Consider the following 20,380-nt stretch of genomic DNA (forward strand, 5'->3'; position numbering starts at 1 on the left):
TTCCACCAAATCTCAATGACAACGGGCCTATCACCAAAACATATGCATTGTCAACAGCTCATAATTCATTTCCCAAAAAAGAGCAGGTCAATATAATTGAATCAAAAGACGAAATTACCATCAAAGATTACGTCATTGCAATGAGCAAAATAATCAAATTTAGTGATATTATATTTATCTCGCGTATCTCAAACGGAAGAATTTCCATGTCTCTATCGAGTAAAGGCATAGCCAATAAACTGACGGAACAATACAAATCAGTATCCGTTAAAAACAATCTAGTAAGACTGAGGTCGCTTATATCCAAGCTCAAGAGATTCATCATTTCTAACGTTTAGAAAGAATGCACATCAGAGAAATGAATACAATCTCTAAGTCAAAAATCTCATTCCTATGGGCCGATATGACGGATCCCGATTTAGCACGGGACATACACAGTGCAGTATTTTCTATTATTGCTTCATTAATTCATTGATTCCCTTTATTCACAGGATTTACCCTAAATCAATTTTATCTTAAAACTCAATTTTATATAATATTTATTGGGGTAAATATAACTTTTTTCCTTCAGCATTTTTTAGGAATGATAGGAATACCTCGACGTTATTCAGATTACCCGAATTCCTACTACTGTGAAAATTTATTATCATCTATTGGCTCAATAATTTCATTCAAAAGAATAATTTTACTCTTGTTTATTATATTGGAGAGATTTATAACTAAACGTCTAGCTATATTTAAATTTAATCAATCATCACTAGAATGACCCCAAAACTTTTCCCCAAAAGATCACTCATTCCTCTCTATTCCTCTAATTATTAAAAACAAATCTTAATATGGCAGATTAGTGCATGAATTTAAGATTCATTTATAAAATTTAATATTTTTATTAAAAATTTGATTTTTAATCAAATTAAAAACTTACCTTCTTATGAAAATATATATACATTTCATCCCTCAAATAATACCCCTTCACTGATCATCTTTATATTTAACTATTCTAATCTTATTAATTATTATACTTTCAAATATTTATTTTATCAACATTAATAAAATAAAATTATTGACAATAAAAAAATTTTACCTGAATAATTGAACAAATATATGATAAATGATGTCAAACTTATTTTCTATTTTTGACCCATCGACAAGAAATAATATATCATTAAATTGATTTAGACATACACTGCCATTCATTTTTATCCCAATAAAATTTTGAGTTCTAAATTCACGATGTCAAACATTTTGAAACTTATTTTTTTAAATTTTTACACTCAGAATTTAAAATCTTGACAAAAAAAAACTTTACTAAAAATTTACAAATCTTTAACAGACTTATATTTATAATCCTATTTTTTAATTTTTTAGGATTATTCCCATACATTTTTACCCCTTCAAGACATGTATTAATTAATTTATCTATATCATCATTTATATGAATTAGATTTATAATTTTTGGGTGGACTATCAATGCTAAAAAAATATTTATTCATCTAGTACCAATAAATACCCCCTTTATATTAATAAATTTTATAGTATTAATTGAAACAATTAGAAACATTATTCGACCCTGAACATTAACTATTCGATTAACAGCTAATATACTAGCAGGGCATCTTCTACTATCTTTATTAGGCTCAACTGTTAGAAAATTTCTAATTTGGATACCTTTTACAATTTTAATTCAAAACATATTATTTATTTTAGAAATTTCAGTCTCCTTAATTCAAATATACGTATTTATTATTTTATTAACCCTATATTTTAATGAATCAAATTATGAAAATATTTACGCATCCTTACCACATAGTTACCCCAAGACCATGACCTTTAATTACTTCTATAAATATTATAAATTTATTTATAAGATTAATTTTATTCACAAATTCAAAACTTTTTACCCTATTAGTAACAAATCCATTTATATTAATTATTTGCTTATCATTATGATGACGTGATACCATTCGAGAAAGAACATTTCAAGGATTTCACTCTCAATCAATTCATTCTATATTAAAAATAAGTATATTATTATTTATTATTTCTGAACTAGTTTTCTTTATTTCTTTTTTTTGGACATATATTCATAACTCAATTTCCCCAAGAATTGAACTAGGTATAAATTGACCCCCTATATCAATTAAAATACTAAATCCATTTGATATCCCATTATTAAATTCTATCATTTTAATTTCCTCCGGATTTACATTAACCTTAAGGCATAATTTTCTTTTGTTAGAAAATAAAATTTATAGAAAAATTTATCTTTTATACACATGATTATTAAGTATAATTTTTATAAGTCTTCAATTTAATGAATATAAACAATCTTCTTTTTCTATAAATGATGGGATTTTTGGATCAATTTTTTACATAGCAACAGGATTCCATGGATTACATGTTTTAATTGGGGGCTTTATATTATTAATTATTATAATTCGAATAAATAATAATCACTTTTCTTCAATTCGTCATTTTAATTTTACAGCTGCTATCTGATACTGACATTTTGTAGATGTTGTATGATTATTTCTATATATAATAATTTACTGATGAATATATTAATATAAAATAAATATAATAAATAATTATATTTAACTTATAATTAAATTTTTATTGTTTAAATATATTTAAAATGATTCATATTTTCATTAAAATAATAATTATTCTAATTATTCCCATAATTATTTTTATTGCAAATCACTTATTTTCATTAACCAATTTTAAAAATCGAGAAAAAATTTCTCCTTTCGAATGTGGATTTGACCCACTATCAGAAAATCGCCTACCATTTTCCATTAAATTTTATTTAATTGCTTTAATCTTTTTAATTTTCGATATCGAAATTATATTAATTGTTCCTATAATCACTACTCTTAATAAATATTATGAAATAACCACTTTTTATTCTTTTATTTCTATCATCTGAATTCTACTATTGACCCTCTGACTAGAATGATACATAAAATTTCTAAAATGACACTTTAATTGAAATCAAAATAGAGGTAAATTATTGTTAATAATTTCATTGAATTAAATCTCCAATTAATTGCATATTGTACTATATATTGTAGTATAATACAATATAATTAATTTCGAATTAATAGCTTGATTTAATAAATCATATATATATATTCTATACACCAATTTGGAGAGATATTTATTAATATATATAGTATAATAAAATCATTTATTTATCTTTATACTGAAAATATAATATTTTTATAAACCATATAAACTTCGGTATTAGTTAAATTATAAAACTTAATTTGCTATTAAAAATCAATAATAAAATTATACCTATATTTTCATAATTTAGAAATAAAATGATTTTAATCATTTTAAAAGAATTAGAAATTCTTTTTATTTTATTTCTGTCTAAAAATACAAAATATGCATTATCCTAATATTTTCAATATTATACTGTTTAAGCTATTTAAACAATACAAATTTAATAAAAACATCCCTATCAAAAATAAAATATACCACTCTATTATATTAATAATATTAAATTTTACCCCTTCAATTAATTTTCTTAATCTTATTAATCAATAAATATTTAAACCATAAATTATTAAAAATTCCTCTTAATAAATAACCAACTAGATATAATTTTAACACTATATACTTATCAATCCCCCCCACAGGAGTAACATACATTCACATAAATATATTTATAAATATTCATCCATAAAAAAATATAAATAGTAATATTATAACTATAGACCTTACCATATAACTATTTTTCCCCAAATTTACTAAAGGTCTAAAATTTAATTCTTTATTAAATAAAACCCAACTAATCAAACGAATTGTATAAGAAATAGTCAAAAAGGTAGAGATATATTTAAATTAAATAGAGATTATAATTAAATTATATTTTTCCATACAAAAATATTCTAAAAATATATCATTAGAATAAAATCCAGACGAAAAAGGAAACCCTACCAAATTCAATAAACACAAAATCATAATTATCCTCTTTATAGGAAAAATTTTAACTAAACCGCCATATTTCCGGATATCTTGATTTCCTATTATTCTATGGATAAAATCCCCTACACATATAAATATATTAGATTTAAATAAAGCATGCACAATTAAATGAAAAAAAGCCAAATCTCGGTACTCTAATCTCAAAATTATTAGAATAAACCCTAATTGACTCAAAGTAGAAGAAGCAATAATTTTTTTTAAATCATACTCATAATTTGCTATTAAACCCGCCATTAATATGGTTAAACTAGAAATTAATGTTAATAAAAAATTTATATTATACATTATAATTATATTTCTATATCGAATTAATAAATAAACTCCTGCAGTAACTAAAGTTGAAGAATGAACTAAAGAAGAAACAGGGGTAGGAGCAGTGATCGCAGCAGGTAATCAAGAAGAAAACGGTATTTGAGCTCTTTTAGTTATTCCACAAATTAATAATATCAAAATCATACAGCCTCCTATTCTATCAATCAATATATATCCCCAAGAACCCCTAACTGAAGCCAAAACAATTAAAATTAATAAACACACATCACCTACTCGATTACATGAAACTAATAAGTTACCAAACAAAATGAAATTAATCCTAAACCATCCCATCCAACTAAAATACTTAAAATTCTAGGCCTTATAATTATAATACATATAGATATAATAAATAATAATAACATATATTTATACCAATCAATATATATATATATCACCCTCTATATATCCAACCCTATAAATTACAATCATCGATGAAATTAATAAAACTACTCCTAAATATTATATATTAAACTCATAAAATCTAAATAAATGAAAAATTTAATTTTATCCAATTTAAATTTATTAAAATCACTTCATAATGAAATCAATTTTTGTCACATAAAAATATAAACTTAAAAATACAAAACTCACCCTATTAATAAATATTAAAATAAAACTATATAAAAAAAAATTCATAATTTAAAATAAAATTTATACCTTTGATTCCACAAATCAATAATTTTAATAAACTATTTAAATTTAATTATAACAAAAGACTATATTTAAAAAATATAAAATTTAAAGGGATTCAATGTATTAAAACTATTATAGAATTAAATACTGAATAGTTATTTATATACTTGTAAAAATAATTACCTTTCCCATGAAAAATATAAATAAACATATATATATTGAATATAAAAAATTTAAAAAACACATAAATAAAAATAACATTACTAACATTTTCAACAAAATAATTAAATTAATTAATAAAAATACCTCCCCAATTAAATTTCAAGAAATAGGAACTGATCCGTTTCTCCGTTTCTTTCTCCGTTTCTCCGTTTCTCCGTTTCTCGGTTTCTCGGTTTCTCCGTTTCTCCGTTTCTCGGTTTCTCGGTTTCTCTGTTTCTCTGTTTCTCTGTTTCTCCGTTTCTCCGTTTCTCCGTTTCTCCGTTTCGCCGTTTCTCCGTTTCTCCGTTTCTTCGTTTCTCCGTTTCTCGGTTTCTCCGTTTCTCGGTTTCTCCGTTTCTCGGTTTCTCGGTTTCTCCGTTTCTCCGTTTCTCCGTTTCTCCGTTTCTCGGTTTCTCCGTTTCTCCGTTTCTCCGTTTCTCCGTTTCTCCGTTTCTCCGTTTCTCAGTTTTTCCGTTTCTCGGTTTCTCTGTTTCTCTGTTTCTCTGTTTCTCCGTTTCTCCGTTTCTCCGTTTCTCCGTTTCTCCGTTTCTCCGTTTCTCCGTTTCGCCGTTTCTCCGTTTCTCCGTTTCTTCGTTTCTCCGTTTCTCGGTTTCTCCGTTTCTCGGTTTCTCCGTTTCTCGGTTTCTCCGTTTCTCGGTTTCTCGGTCTCTCCGTTTCTCCGTTTCTCCGTTTCTCGGTTTCTCCGTTTCTCCGTTTCTCCGTTTCTCCGTTTCTCAGTTTTTCCGTTTCTCAGTTTTTCCGTTTCTCCGTTTCTCGGTTTCTCCGTTTCTCGGTTTCACCGTTTCTCGGTTTCTCTGTTTCTCCGTTTCTCCGTTTCTCCGTTTCTCCGTTTCGCCGTTTCTCCGTTTCTCCGTTTCTTCGTTTCTCCGTTTCTCGGTTTCTCCGTTTCTCGGTTTCTCCGTTTCTCGGTTTCTCGGTTTCTCCGTTTCTCCGTTTCTCCGTTTCTCGGTTTCTCCGTTTCTCCGTTTCTCCGTTTCCCCGTTTCTCCGTTTCTCAGTTTTTCCGTTTCTCTGTTTCTCCGTTTCTCCGTTTCTCCGTTTCCCCGTTTCTCCGTTTCTCCGTTTCTCCGTTTCTCCGTTTCTCCGTTTCTCCGTTTCGCCGTTTCTCCGTTTCTCCGTTTCTTCGTTTCTCCGTTTCTCGGTTTCTCCGTTTCTCGGTTTCTCCGTTTCTCGGTTTCTCGGTCTCTCCGTTTCTCCGTTTCTCCGTTTCTCGGTTTCTCCGTTTCTCCGTTTCTCCGTTTCTCCGTTTCTCAGTTTTTCCGTTTCTCAGTTTTTCCGTTTCTCCGTTTCTCGGTTTCTCTGTTTCTCCGTTTCTCCGTTTCTCCGTTTCTCCGTTTCTCCGTTTCGCCGTTTCTCCGTTTCTTCGTTTCTTCGTTTCTCCGTTTCTCGGTTTCTCCGTTTCTCGGTTTCTCCGTTTCTCCGTTTCTCCGTTTCTCCGTTTCTCCGTTTCTCCGTTTCTCCGATTCTCGGTTTCTCCGTTTCTCCGTTTCTCCGTTTCTCGGTTTCCCCGTTTCCCCGTTTCTCCGTTTCTCCGTTTCTCAGTTTTTCCGTTTCTCAGTTTTTCCGTTTCTCCGTTTCTCGGTTTCTCCGTTTCTCCGTTTCTCCGTTTCTCGGTTTCTCGGTTTCTCCGTTTCTCCGTTTCTCGGTTTCTCCGTTTCTCCGTTTCTCCGTTTCTCCGTTTCTCCGTTTCTCCGTTTCTCCGTTTCTCCGTTTCTCGGTTTCTCCGTTTATTTCTTCGTTTATTTCTTCGTTTCTCCATTTATTTCTCCGTTTCTCCGTTCCTTTCTTCGTTTCTCCGTTTCCTTCGTCGTTTCTCCGTTTATTTCTTCGTTTCACCATTTCTTTCTTCGTTTCTCCGTTTCTTTCTTCGCTCCTCCGTTTCTTTCATCGTTTCTCCGTTTCTTTCTTCGTTTCTCCGTTTCTTCCTTCGTTTCTTCGTTTCTCCGTTTCTCCGTTTCTCCGTTTCTCCGTTTCTCCGTTTCTCCGTTTCTCCGTTTCTCCGTTTCTCCGTTTCTCCGTTTCTCCGTTTCTCCGTTTCTCCGTTTCTCCGTTTCTCCGTTTCTCCGTTTCTCCGTTTCTCCGTTTCTCCGTTTCTCCGTTTCTCCGTTTCTCCGTTTCTCCGTTTCTCCGTTTCTCCGTTTCTCCGTTTCTCCGTTTCTCCGTTTCTCCGTTTCTCCTTTTCTCCGTTTCTCCGTTTAGATTAAATGATTATAATAATTTTGATCGTACTTCAAAGTAAAGATATGTTTCTTAAAGTTTTAAAACATAGAAAGTAATAATTGTCTATGAGATATATCAATTTAACATTTGATTAATACTTAAAGAATCGAAACTTTTGGTATTTTCCTGATACCAAAGGTTGAAATTCAGGCATAAATTTTAGAAAATGTTTGATTTTGGGACTCTTGGTGTCAGTGTGCGATATGCGAGGAAGTGGCACGATTTCGCGGATTCTTAGAATTGACGTCAAATTCCAAGAATTTCTGCGAACCGAATTTTGTTGTACTTTCGAACGAATTTCTGAATAATGGATCCCGATTTTCTTTGTATCAGGAGAACATGATAGTTGAGGGCATATAGTTTTAAGTGGTTTTAGCAGTTTGATAGGATCGGGTTAAAGAAATGGAAACAAATAATGGACAAAAATAAAGTTTCTGCTGTCAGTGAAATTGATTTTATTTCAATACATCAATTGAACTTGTTGAAAGTACTGTACCGTAAAGTACTCTACTGTACCGTAAAAATTACTATTCTAAACTCGCAGCCGATTAGCTCGGTACTACCCACGACGAATAATTACTGTTCGTCGCGAGTAATACCGATTACCAGGTCTCACCACGTGGAGGTTGCTGCGAGCGGAGACCCGGAGAGAGATAGATGGAATCAAAGTTCCATCGATCTCCCTCGACACGCGATACAAACGAAGATACTAAACCAAAGAGATGGAAGGAATCAATGTTCCTTTGATCTCCTCGTTTAGTTCTGCCAAGCAATTACATTATGGAAAAATTAGGCAAAATTGGGAAAGACGCGACACGAACCGTGCAGTTGGTCCTACTAGGTCTATCCCGTTTCCCCTCCGTGGTTCCAATTCCAGAGAAAACGAACGACGCCTACCACTCCCCTAGAGGAGTGCCCCGTTTCTCCATCTTTACGACGAGAGGGTCTTATTTTGGAGGCTTTCGCAGGGACCGGCAAAAATGCCTGCTCCTGTGCTCGCAACATGCCCCCTCTGGAAGCGGACACACCGGAAGAGACGGCGATAGACCGTTCGGACTACTTACACGGCCGGCCACTTGCTTGTACAAGAAGCAGTGGTGACCGGACCGAGGAACGAGGAAGCGAGCAAAATTAAGCTAAAGATTGGATAATTGCTTGGCAGATCACAGCCTTAAAACTAACTTATTCTAACTGCAGAGATAGAAGGAATCAATGTTCCTTCGATCTCCTCGTTTAATTCTGCCGAGCAACTACATTATGGAAAAATTAGGCAAATTTGGGAAATACGCGACACGAACCGTGGAGTTGCACCTACTAGGTCGGTCCCGTTTCCCCTCAATGGGCCCGATTCTCAAGGATATGCGCGACGCCGTCCACTCATATAGAGTGCCCCGTTTCTCCCAACTCCGCGTCAGGAACCACGCAGAGCGTGGACCTGACTTACGGAGGATGACGAAGAGAGGGTCTTGTGGCACAAGGGCTTCCGCAGGGACCGGTGCGAACACCTGCCCCTGTGTTCGCAGCATATTCTCTCTCAAAGCGGACGCACCAGAAGAGACGGCGATCGAGCGTTCGGTCCACCTCCACGGCCGGTCACTTGCTTATGCAACAAGCAGAGGTGGCCGGACTGAGAGACGAGCAAGCGAGCAAAAAGAAGCTAAAGATTGGATAATTGCTCGGCAGATGACAGATATTCGTACATGGTGACCTTAAAACTAACTTAGTCTATACTTGGAATTAACAGTCCCGCGGAGGATGCAATACATCAGTCCTCTTCGTTCTTCGTTCTTCGTTTTTCGATACATCTAAGAGAATGTATCTAAGAGAAACCTAAGAGAAACCTAAGAGAAACCTAAAGTCAAGGCATAATAGAAAATAGAAATGAATTTGGTTAGTGGAAAAGAATAAACATGTAAAAACAAGTAGAAATTAAAATCAGAGAACAAATGAAATGAATTAGACAAAGAAACAATTAAAAAAAAAAAGAAAGGATTGAGAGAGTGGTCGCCAGTACTGACCACCGCCTACCGGCAGCCAGTACCGGTTACCAAAGTGGGGGGTCCCCCTTCCATAAACCTAAAACGAAGAGATCCGTCCATCTCGGAGCCTCCAGGAAGAATGAAATTTTAAACAATCGGCGGCTCCTTATATACCCACCGCAAGGTCACTTACCAGTGACTTACCGTTACTTCCATTGTCTTCGTTCGATCTAATCGAATATTTCAACAAATTGATGGCTTTTTAGCCATTATTTATACTAGAACATTGTTAATAATTGTTTAATCTACGGTCCTACGACGGTTGTTAATAAACATGATAAATAAACAACAAGATATTGCGAAATCTACGAAGGCGAACGGTTTCGGTGAATGTTTGTTCATTTCCACGATTGTTACTAACATTTATGCATGTTCCCAATATTGATCGAACAATGTGCATCTTATTTATGTATTGCAATTAATTAAGAAACTTATAGAAATTGATTTTGATCGAGGCACGATGTTAAAACGTGTTTCTTAATGTTTCAAAGCATGGAAAGTGACAATTGTTTATTAGATACATTAATTTAACATTTGTTTCATTCTTATAATTTACACAATACGCGTATAAGTGGTATTTTTTACACAAAAGTGCCAAAATTCAATTAATCGTTTTTTTAGATAGAAAAATCACCGCGATAAATACTTGTGAATCGATAATCGATACGTGTAGCCTTGAGAATGTCAGTTGGATCTCAGCGAAAAATTCCTCCGCGAACACAGAATATTTCAACGAAATGATATTTTAAGGCATTATTTATACTAGGACATTGTTAAAAATTGTCTAATGTATGATCCTACGACGCTTGTTAATAAATATGATAAATAAACGCCGACATTTTGCAAAATCTGCGAAGACGAACGGTTTCGGAGAATGTTTGTTCATTTTTGCGATTGTTACTAACATTTATACATGTTCCGAACATTTATCTTACAATATGCATCTTATTTATGCATTACATATGATTGGTTCGCCTACAGTAATTAATTTTGACCGAGATTCGAGGTATAAACGTGTTTCTTAATGTTTCAAAGCATGGGAAGTGGCAATTGTTTATTAGATACATTAATTTAATATTTGTTTCGTTCTTATAATTTTCGGAATACGCGTGGAAGCTGTATTCTTTAAGTAAGAGCGTCGAAATTCAATTAATCGCTTTTCTAGATAGAAAAATCATCGTGATGGACGTTTGTGAATCGATAAACATTTCCAGCCTTGACAATGTCGGTTCGATCTCAATAACAACTATTCCATCGCGAAAAAAGAATATTTCAACGAAATGATATTTTAAGCCATGATTTATACTAGGACATTGTTAATAATTGTCTAAAGTATGGTCCTACGACGGTTGTTAATAATTATGACAAACAAACCCCGAGATATTGCGATATCTGGGAAGGCGAACGGTTTCGGTGAATATTTGTCCATTTCCGCGATTCTTACTAACATTTATGCATGTTCCCAATATTGATCGAATAATGTGCATCTTACTTAGGTATCATAAATCATTAGTTAGTTTTCAGAAATTAATTGCGATCGGAAATGAAAGTAAAATATTTGTATTCATATATTTCTCGATTTCCAACCAATATTTATCTTCATAAGGAAATTATTGATTTACAATGCAAAAGAAAATGCATTTTGTAAAATTAATAATCCCAACTTTTACAGTGCAAACCATTAATTAGTTTACAAATATTAATTTTCATAAAAAATCGAGAAATATATGTATACCAAACTATTAGTTAAATTTTCCGATAAAATTTAATTTTCATACTGTAATATAAAAGTTGGGAACTTGCAAAAATGTTTATAACAATCGCCTAGAGCCATAAACATTCGCTATAGCAATACGCCTTCGCAGATTTCGCAATATCTTGATGTTTGTTTACATTATTATTAACAACCGTCGTAGGATCATACATTAGACAATTTTTAACAATGTCCTAGTATAAATAATGCCTTAAAATATCATTTCGTTGAAATATTCTGTGTTCGCGGAGGAATTTTTCGCTGAGATCCAACTGACATTCTCAAGGCTACACGTATCGATTATCGATTCACAAGTATTTATCGCGGTGATTTTTCTATCTAAAAAAACGATTAATTGAATTTTGGCACTTTTGTGTAAAAAATACCACTTATACGCGTATTGTGTAAATTATAAGAATTAAACAAATGTTAAATTAATGTATCTAATGAACAATTGTTACTTTCCGTGCTTTAAAACTTTACGAAACACGTTTTAACGTGGAGTCTCGATCAAAATCAATTTCGATAAGTTTCTTAATTAATTGCAATACATAAATAAGATGCACATTGTTCGATCAATATAGGGAACATGCGTAAATGTTAATAACAATCGCTGAAATGAACAAACATTTACTGAAACCGTTCGCCTTCGCAGACTTCGCAATATCTTGACATTTATTTATCATAATTATTAACAACCGTCGTTGGACCGTAGATTAAACAATTTTTGACAATGTTTCGGTATAAAAAGCCATCAATTTCTTGAAATATTTGGTTAGATCGAACAAATACGATCGAAGAAGCCGTGGGATAAAATAAATGAATATATCTCCACATATCGGAATTATAGTTTGTATGTATGCAAATATATTCTGAACCCGCAATTACAACTCCCTGTAACGTGGTAATTACATGGGTTGCCATCTATTGGAGAAAGGGTTAAACTACACTTAAGGGGTGAAAACACCTGGCGGAGAAACGCTCAAGTTTGTCGAGGAATTGTTCTAATTTCCACAAATAGATGGCGCGACAAGTACAATTTACCGACATTAGAGATAAGTATATCCATTTGTATGATATTCCCTACCGTGCGATAAAATAAATAAATACTTTTGTACAAACCTTTGTATGTTTCATTTTTCGAATAAATGCAAAAATTAAACCTTCCACGGTAAATTTTATTCTTGAATTTATTAATGTTTCTAGGACGATTGATTTCAGTATAAAGAGTGCTATAGGTGGGAAATTTGTGTACATAATAATTATTGAGTATAAAATAATTTTTCTTTTATTAGAGGTTAATATATTAAATAAGGAAGAAGAGTTAATCTTTATTATTATAAATATAAAAATTAAAATTAAAGAAATTATAGAATATAAAATGAAATATGTTAAAAATGTATTTTTGTTAATTATTAATAAAATAACTATAATAGATGTTTGTATAACACATGAATATCCTATAATTATTATGATTGATTTTTTTGTTTAAGCAACTGATAGGGGCAATAATTACATTAATTAGGCAAATAAAATAAATCTCACTATTAAATTTTAATACGAGTTCTATAATAATTATAGGGATTAATTTTATTAAAGTTATTATAAAGAATAGATTAATTCAATTTAATGAATAAATTAAAGAAATGACTCTAGCATTTAAAGAGTACATCCCAATTTTTAAAATAAGTGAAAAAAAAATAATTATTCTAAATAAATAATTAGATTTATTTCCGATTCTGTGTAAATTATTATATGTAGTAAATAGTATAAATAAAATTCTTCTGGAGGCTAAAGAGATTAAAAAATAGATTAAATATCTATTTAGAGTATTAGTGTCTAATTTAACTATAGATCAAGTGATTTATAATAGAAATTATAAATATTATAATGTGTTAATCGAAACGGAGAAACGGAGAAACGGAGAAACGATGAAACGAAGGAAGAAACGGAGAAACGAAGAAAGAAACGGAGAAATCAAGAAACAAACGAAGAAACGAGGAAAGAAAGGGAGAAACGAAGAAATAAACGGAGAAATGAAGAAAGAAACGGAGAAACGAAGAAAGAAACGGAGAAACGAAGAAAGAAACGGCGAAACGAACAAAGAAACGGAGAAGCGAACAAAGAAACGGAGAAACGAAGAAAGAAACAGAGAAACGGAGAAATAAATGGAGAAACAAAGAAATAAACGGAGAAACGAAGAAAGAAACGGAGAAACGAAGAATGAAACGGAGAAACGAAGAAAGAAACGGAGAAACGAAGAAAGAAACGGAGAAACGAAGGAAGAAACGGAGAATCGGAGACATAAATGGAGAAACGAAGAAAGAAACGGAGAATCGGAGACATAAATGGAGAAACGAAGAAAGAAACGGAGAAACGAAGAAATAAACCGAGAAACGGAGAAAGAAACGGAGAAACGAAGAAAGAAACAGAGAAACGAACAAAGAAACGCAGAAACGAAGAATGAAACGGAGAAACGAAGAAAGAAACGGAGTAACGAAGAATGAAACGGAGTGACGCAGAAAGAAACGGAGAAATAAATGGAGAAACGAAGATATAAACGGAGAAACGAAGAAAGAAACGGAGAAACGAAGAAACGCTGAAAGAAACGGAGAAACGAAGAAAGAAACGGAGAAACGAAGAAAGAAACGGAGAAACGAAGAAAGAAACGAAGAGACGAACAAAGAAACGGAGAAACGAACAAAGAAACGGAGAAGCGTTTCTCCGTTTCTCCGTTTCTCGGTTTCTCCGTTTCTCCGTTTCTCCGTTTCTCGGTTTCTCCGTTTCTCCGTTTCTCCGTTTCTCCGTTTCTCGGTTTCCCCGTTTCTCCGTATCACCGTTTCTCCGTTTCTCGGTTTCTCCGTTTCTCCGTCTCTCGGTTTCTCCGTTTCTCGATTTCTCCGTTTCTCGGTTCTTCCGTCTCTCCGTTTCTCCGTTTCACCGTTTTTTGTTCGTTTCTCCATTTATTTCTCCGATTCTCCGTTTCATTCTTCGATTCTCCGTTTATTTCTTCGTTTCTCCATTTATTTCGCCGTTTCTCTGTTTCTTTCTTCGTTTCTCCGTTTCTTTGTTCGTTTCTCCGTTTCTTTGTTCGTTTCTCCGTTTATTTCTTCGTTTCTCCGTTTCTTTCTTCGTTTCTCCGTTTATTTCTTCGTTTCTCCATTTATTCCTCCGTTTCTCCGTTTCTTTGCTCGTTTCACCGTTTCTTTGTTCGTTTCTCCGTTCCTTTCTTCGTTTCTCCGTTTATTTCTCCGTTTCTCCATTTATTTCTCCGTTTCTCCGTTTCTTTCTTCGTTTCTCCGTTTCTGTCTTCGTTTCTCCGTTTCTTTCTTCGTATCTCCGTTTCTTTCTTCGTTTCTTTGTTCGTTTCTCCGTTTCTTTGCTTGTTTCTCCGTTTGTTTCTTCGTTTCTCCATTTATTTCGCCGTTTCTTCATTTCTTTCTTCGTTTCTCCGTTTCTTTCTTCGTTTCTCCGTTTATTTCTTCGTTTCTCCATTTATTCCTCCGTTTCTCCGTTTCTTTGCTCGTTTCACCGTTTCTTTGTTCGTTTCTCCGTTCCTTTCTTCGTTTCTCCGTTTATTTCTCCGTTTCTCCATTTATTTCTCCGTTTCTCCGTTTCTTTCTTCGTTTCTCCGTTTCTGTCTTCGTTTCTCCGTTTCTTTCTTCGTATCTCCGTTTCTTTCTTCGTTTCTTTGTTCGTTTCTCCGTTTCTTTGCTTGTTTCTCCGTTTGTTTCTTCGTTTCTCCATTTATTTCGCCGTTTCTTCATTTCTTTCTTCGTTTCTCCGTTTCTTTGTTCGTTTGTCCGTTTCTTTGTTCGTTTCTCCGTTTCTTTGTTCGTTTCTCGGTTTCTGTCTCCGTTTCTCGGTTTATTTCTTCGTTTCTCCATTTATTTCTCCGATTCTCCGCTCCTTTCTTCGTTTCTCCGTTTATTTCTTCGTTTCTCGGTTTATTTCTTCGTTACTCCGTTTCTTTCTTCGTTTCTCCGTTTCTTTGTTCGTTTCTCCGTTTTTTGGTCGTTTCTCCGTTTCTTTGTCCGTTTCTCCGGTTCTTTGTTCGTTTCTCCGTTTGTTTGATCGTTTCTCCGTTTTTTGGTCGTTTCTCCGTTTCTTTGTTCGCTTCTCCGTTTCTTTGTTCGTTTCTCTATTTCTTTGTTCGTTTCTCCGTTTCTTTGTTCGTTTCTTCGTTTCTTTGTCCGTTTCTCCGGTTCTTTGTTCGTTTCTCCGTTTGTTTGTTCGATTCTCGGTTTCTGTCTCCGTTTCTCGGTTTATTTCTTCGTTTCTCCATTTCTTTCTTTGTTTCTCCGATTCTTTGTTCGTTTCTCTGTTTACTTCTTCATTTCTCCATTTATTTCTCCGATTCTCCGTTTCTTTCTTCGTTCTCCGTTTCTTTGTTCGTTTCTCCGTTTTTTGGTCGTTTCTCCGTTTCTTTGGTCGCTTCTCCGTTTCTTTGTTCGATTCTCCGTTTCTTTGTTCGTTTCTCTATTTCTTTGTTCGTTTCTCCGTTTCTTTGTTCGTTTCTTCGTTTCTTTGTCCGTCTCTCCGGTTCTTTGTTCGTTTCTCCGTTTGTTTGTTCGTTTCTCGGTTTCTGTCTCCGTTTCTCGGTTTATTTCTTCGTTTCTCCATTTATTTCTCCGATTATCCGTTTCTTTCTTCGTTTCTTTGTTCGTTTCTCCGTTTCTTTGCTTGTTTCTCCGTTTGTTTCTTCGTTTCTCCATTTATTTCTCCGTTTCTCCGTTTCTTTGCTCGTTACTCCGTTTCTTTGTTCGTTTCTCCGCTCCTTTCTTCGTTTCTCCGTTTATTTCTTCGTTTTTCCATTTATTTCTCCGTTTCTCCGTTTCTTTCTTCGTTTCTCCGTTTCTTTGTTCGTTTCTCCGTTTTTTTCTCCGTTTCTCGGTTTATTTCTTCGTTACTCCGTTTCTTTGTTCGTTTCTCCGTTTTTTGGTCGTTTCTCCGTTTCTTTGTCCGTTTCTCCGGTTCTTTGTTCGTTTCTCCGTTTGTTTGATCGTTTCTCCGTTTTTTGGTCGTTTCTCCGTTTCTTTGTTCGCTTCTCCGTTTGTTTGTTCCATTCTCCGTTACTTTGTTCGTTTCTCTATTTCTTTGTTTATTTCTCCGTTTCTTTGTTCGCTTCTCCGTTTCTTTGTTCCATTCTCCGTTTCTTTGTTCGTTTCTCTATTTCTTTGTTCGTTTCTCCGTTTCTTTGTTCGTTTCTTCGTTTCTTTGTCCGTTTCTCCGCTTCTTTGTTCGTTTCTCCGTTTGTTTGTTCGTTTCTCCGTTTCTTTCTTTGTTTCTCCGTTTCTTTGTTCGTTTCTCCATTTATTTCTTCGATTCTCCGTCTCTTTCTTGGTTTCTGCGTTTCTTACTTCGTTTCTTCGATTCTTTGTTCGTTTCTCCGTTTCTTTCACCGTTTCTCCGTTTCTTTTATCGTTTCTCCGTTTATTTCTTCGTTTCTCCATTTATTTCTCCGTTTCTTTCTTCGTTTCATCGTTTCTTTGTTCGTTTCTCCGTTTCTTTGTTCGTTTCTCCGTTTCTTTCTCCGTTTCCCCGTTTCTTTATTCGTTTGTCCGTTTGTTTGTTGGTTTCTCTGTTTGTTTCTTCGTTTCTCCATTTATTTCTCCGTTTCTCCGTTTCTTTCTTCGTTTCTCCGTTTCTTTCTTCGTTTCTCCGTTTCTTTGTTCGTTTCTCCGTTTCTTTCTTCGTTTCTTCGTTTCTTTCTTCGTTACTCCGTTTCTTTCTTCGTTTCTCCGTTTCTTTCTTCGTTTCTCCGTTTGTTTCTTCGTTTCTCCATTTATTTCTCCGTTTCTCCGTTTCTTTCTTCGTTTTTCCGTTTCTTTCTTCGTTTCTCCGTTTATTTCTTCGTTTCTCCATTTATTTCTTCGTTTCTCCGTTTCTTTCTTCGTTTCTTGGTTTCTTTCTTCGTTTCTCCGTTTCTTTCTTCGTTTCTCCGTTTCTCCGTTTCTCCGTTTCTCCGTTTCTCCATTTCGATTAAATGATTATAATAGTTATAATTTCTATTATAAATCACTTGAGCTATAGTTAAATTATACACTAATACTCTAAATACATATCTAATATATTTTTTAATCTCTTTATCCTCCAGAAGAATTTTATTTATACTATTTACTGCATATAATAATTTACACAGAATCGGAAATAAATCTAATTATTTATTTAAAGTAATTATTTTTTATTCACTTATTTTAACAAAAATTTCGTTTCTTCATGTATTAATCAAATGTTAAATTGATATATCTCATAGACAGTTATTACTTTCTTTGTTTTAAAACTTTAAGAAACATCTCTTTACTTTGAAGTTCGATCAAAATCAATTGCTAGAAGCGAATCAATCATTTTTAATGCATAAATAAGATGCACATTGTTCGATCAATATAGGGAACATGCGTAAATGTTAATAACAATCGCTGAAATGAACAAACATTCACTGAAACCGTTCGCCTTCGCAGACTTCGCAATATCTTGACATTTATTTATCATAATTATTAACAACCGTCGTTGGACCGTAGATTAAACAATTTTTGACACTGTTTCGGTATAAAAAGCCATCAATTTCTTGAAATATTTGGTTAGATCGAACAAATACGATGGAAGAAGCCGTGGGATAAAATAAATGAATATTTCTCTACATATCGGAATTATAGTTTGTATGTATGCAAATATATTCTGAACCCGCAATTACAAACCCCTGTAACGTTGTAATTACATGGGTTGCCATCTATTCGAGAAAGGGTTAAACTACACTTAAGGGGTGAAAACACCTGGCGGAGAAACGCCCAAGTTTGTCGAGGAATTGTCCTAATTTCCACAAATAGATGGCGCAACAAGTACAATTTACCGACATTAGAGATAAGTATTTCCATTTGTATGATATTCCCTACCGTGCGATAAAATAAATAAATACTTTTGTACAAACTTTTGTATGTTTCATCTTTCGAATAAATGTAAAATTAAACGTTCCACGGTAAATTTTATTCTTGAATTTATTAATGTTTCTAGGACGATTTATTTCAGTATAAAGAGCGCTATAGGTGGGAAATTTGTGTACATAATAATTATTGAGTATAAAATAATTTTTCTTTTATTAGAGGTTGATATATTAAATAAGGAAGAAGAGTTAATCTTTATTATTTTAAATATAAAAATTAAAATTAAAGAAATTATTGAATATAAAATGAAATATGTTAAAAATGTATTTTTGTTAATTATTAATAAAATAACTATAATAGATGTTTGTATAACAGATGAATATCCTATAATTATTATGATTGATTTTTTTGTTTAAGCAAATGATAGGGGCAATAATTACATTAATTAGGCAAATAAAATAAATTTCATTATTAAATTTTAATATGAGTTCTATAATAATTATAGGGATTTATTTTATTAAAGTTATTATAAACAATAGATTAATTCAATTTAATGAATAAATTGAAGAAAAGAATCGAACATTTAAAGAGAAAATCCCAATTTTTAAGATTAGTGAAAAAAAATAATTATTATAAATAAATAATTAGATTTATATCCGATTCTGTGTAAATTATTATATATAGTAAATAGTATAAATAAAATTCTTATCGAGCCTAAAGAGATTAAAAAATATATTAAATATGTATTTAGAGTATTAGTGTCTAATTTAACTATAGATCAAATGATTTATAATAGAAACTATAAATATTATAATCATTTAATCGAAACGGAGAAACGGAGAAACGAAGAAAGAAACGGAGAAACGGAGAAATAAATGGAAAAACGAAGAAATAATCCGAGAAACGAAGAAGGAAACGGAGAAACGAAAAAAGAAACGGAGAAACGAACAAAGAAACGGAGAAACGAAGAAAGAAACGGAGAAACGGAGAAATAAATGGAGAAACGAAGAAATAAACGGAGAATCGGAGAAATAAATGGAGAAATGAAGAAATAAACTGAGAAACGAACAAAGAAACGGAGAAACGAACAAAGAAACGGAGAAACGAACAAAGAAACGGAGAAACGAACAAAGAAACGAAGAAACGAACAAAGAAACGGAGAAACGAACAAAGAAACGAAGAAACGAACAAAGAAACGGAGAAACGAACAAAGAAACGGAGAATCGGAGAAATAAATGGAGAAACGAAGAGATAAACCGAGAAACGGAGAAAGAAACGTAGAAACGAATAAAGAAACGGAGAAACGAAGAAAGAAACGGAGAAACGAACAAAGAAACGGAGAAACGAACAAAGAAACGGAGAAACGTTTCACGGTTTCTCCGTTTCTCCGTTCCGCGGTTTCTCCGTTTCTCTGTTTCTCCGTTTCTCCGTATCTCGGTTTCTCTGTTTCTCAGTTTCTTTCTTCGTTTCTCCGTTTCTTTGCTCGTTTCTCCGTTTCTTGGTTCGTTTCTCCGTTTCCATCTTCGTTTCTCCGTTTCTTTCTCCGTTTCTCGGTTTATTTCTTCGTTTCTCCATTTATTTCTCCGATTCTCCGTTTCTTTCTTCGTTTCGTCGTTTCATTCTTCGTTAGTCCGTTTCTTTCTGCGTTTCTCCGTTTCTTTCTTCGTTTCTCCGCATCTTTCTTCGTTTCTCCGTATATTTCTTCGTTTCTCCATTTATTTCTCCGTTTCTCCGTTTCTTTCTTCGTTTCTCCGTTTCTTTCTCCGTTTCTCGGTTTATTTCTTCGTTTCTCCATTTATTTCTCCGATTCTCCGTTTCTTTCTTCGTTTCTTCGTTTCTTCCTTCGTTACTCGGTTTCTTTCTTCGTTTCTCCGTTTCTTTGTTCGTTCTTCCGTTTCTTTCGTCGTTTCTCCGTTTGTTTCTTCGTTTCTCCGTTTCTTTGTTCGTTTCTCCGTTTATTTCTTCGTTTCTCCATTTATTTCTCCGTTTCTCCGTTTCTTTCTTCGTTTCTCCGTTTCTTTGTTCGTTTCTCCGTTTCTTTGTTCGTTTCTCCGTTTCTTTGTTCGTTTCTCCGTTTCTTTCTTCTTTTCTCCGTTTCTTTATTCGTTTCTACGTTTCTTTCTCCGTTTCTCGGTTTATCTCTTCGTTTCTCCATTTATTTCTCCGATTCTCCGTTTCTTTGTTCGTTTCTCCGTTTCTTTGTTCGTTTCTTCGTTTCTTTGTTCGTTTCTCCGTTTCTTTGTTCGTTTCTCCGTTTCTTTGTTCGTTTCTCCGTTTCTTTGTTCGTCTCTCCGTTTCTTTGTTCGTCTCTCCGTTTCTTTG

Source organism: Ptiloglossa arizonensis, chromosome 9, assembly GCF_051014685.1.
Source record: "Ptiloglossa arizonensis isolate GNS036 chromosome 9, iyPtiAriz1_principal, whole genome shotgun sequence".
NCBI lineage: Eukaryota > Metazoa > Arthropoda > Insecta > Hymenoptera > Colletidae > Ptiloglossa > Ptiloglossa arizonensis.